This window comes from Chenopodium album, chromosome 3 (genome assembly GCF_948465745.1).
Source record: "Chenopodium album chromosome 3, dcCheAlbu1.1, whole genome shotgun sequence".
NCBI lineage: Eukaryota > Viridiplantae > Streptophyta > Magnoliopsida > Caryophyllales > Amaranthaceae > Chenopodium > Chenopodium album.
This window is the reverse complement of record NC_137836.1, coordinates 56,658,509-56,660,629: the sequence shown is the minus strand read 5'-3', so window position 1 is coordinate 56,660,629 and position 2,121 is coordinate 56,658,509. Positions and strand designations below refer to the sequence as shown.

Below are 2,121 nucleotides of genomic sequence, written 5' to 3'. Positions count from 1 at the left end.
CCCGATCGGGCGCGTGTTTCTAGAAAGGCTCTTTTGTCGAGCAATTAGTTTCTAATTAGGAGTAGTTTTTAGTTTTGTTTAAGTACGTTTTTAGGACGCTTAATTTGACGGATCATCCTTCTCTCATAGACTCTCTCTCTATACTTATTTTCTCTCTCTTAATCTCTCTCTAAACCTTTGTTCTTAATTTCTTTCATTAATCCCAGATTTATTTTAGTAACGATTTCTTCTCCCTTAATCTTAGTTATTTATTTTATTCCTCTCATTATGATTTATTTTATTACTTTGATTAGTTTAGTTTTTAATATGTGTGAGTAGTTTAATTTCTAGGGTTTATGGGGATCTAATAAATAATATGAAGGGGTAAATTATTGTTGTTGATTATCAATGCTAGATTAATTTCCTATTGATTGATTTAATGCTCTGTGACTAGATTAGGCCTATCTTTTATGCATGAGTTTGACAATATTGATTCAAGAATCGAGAGATGAGAATTAATGTTTAGGTCTAGTTTCAATAGGCAAGTTAATTTATAAATGGTTAAGTCAAGATTCGAGAGATGAGATTTTATACCGATAAATTAATTGTGTGATTGTAATAAGTAGCGAGAGCCCTTTACAATCTGGCTAATTGATGCATTGATGATTGAGTATTATTGATTATTGGTATTGCATGATAATTTCTTATTGGATTGTTTTAATGTTTTACAATTGCGGCTTGTAAAAGTATAGTAATATTAAATTGATGAATCGAGCAGATGTTAATTTGATATTAAAGGCTATTTTCAATAAGAACTTAGATCTAGTAAATTGCGAGAGCCTGTTAGATCTATGTTGATTAATAAATTGCGAGAGCATGTTAATCATGTTATCTATGCATTATTAATTATTAATTACTTCGTTCTATCCCAGAATATTATTTATTGGTGAACCTATGCCCTAGATCCTTTCATATATTGTTTTCTTCCTATTCTCAACCTTAGTAGTTTAGTTTCTTACTTAATTATAAATATTGGTTACTTAAATAATTTAGATTATAAGAATTAATTAGAATTAATATTTTTGATTAGGGGATACGACTCTACCCTGTCAAAATTTGGCGCCGTTGCCGGGGAAACGGTTTTATTTTTATTTCTGATTGTTTTTGTAGTCTAGATTATTTGTCTTTTGTCTCAGAGAGCGTTAGTTCTCTGAGACAAATCTCATATTTGCTTCTAGTTTTTGTTTATGCCCAGGTGTTCCAGATCAGGTTACATCCCATTCGATCCTGAGATCGAACGTTCCTTCCATAGACAGAAAAACTTCTATAAGCAAATCATGGCGGATTCTGGTGATAATAACAATAATCACCGCAGTCCTCCAACTGATTCTAGTAATTCAGAGACATCATCAGACACAGAATCAGAGATGGCGGCTCAAAAGAAGCTTAGTGATTATTCACAACCAAAGCTTACGGATTTTCCACATCTCACCCCTACTCCGGCTCTTGATGGGGTTCAATTTGAGATCAAGCCCCAATTTATAACGATGATAGAGAGGAAGCAATTCAGTGGAGCAAAGGGTGAAGACCCGAATCTTCACATTGCCGACTATTGTCAATATTGCAACACCATCAGGCAAGCCGAGGTCACTCAAGACCAAATCAGGGAGATTCTCTTTCCCTTCTCTTTAACTGGAAAAGCTAAATTATGGTTCAATGGCTTAAATAGAACTACACTTGGTATAACTGACTGGGAAACTCTTGTTTTGAATTTCTATAATAAGTATTATCCTGCAGAGAGAACATCAGTACTACGGAGTGGGATTCAGAACTTTGCCCAAGAAGCCGATGAGTCTTTATATGAGGCTTGGGAGAGGTTCAAGGACTTACAAAGAGAATGCCCTCACCATAATTTAGCACAATGGCAGTTAATCCAAGCCTTTTATAACGACATTGGAAATTCTTCTAGAATAATTTTAGACTCTGCAGCTAGTGGGAGATTTATGAATCTTAATGTTGATGATGCAGGTTAGGTTATTGAAGATATGGCGATACACAATTCCCAATATGGGAATCCTAGAGGATTTGCTAACAAGGGGAAACATAGTGTCGACTCTGTATCCTTTTTGCAAGCTCAACTGA

General features: G+C 34.4%; 1 non-coding gene across 1 annotated transcript; it reads right to left on the bottom strand.

Annotated features, from left to right (window-relative positions):
• Nucleotides 1-1,787: 1,787 nt before the first annotated feature.
• On the bottom strand, nucleotides 1,788-1,894 carry LOC145625761 (small nucleolar RNA R71). The gene has a single exon (XR_014110666.1). It is a non-coding gene; the product is annotated as a small nucleolar RNA R71 (small nucleolar RNA).
• Nucleotides 1,895-2,121: the final 227 nt, after the last annotated feature.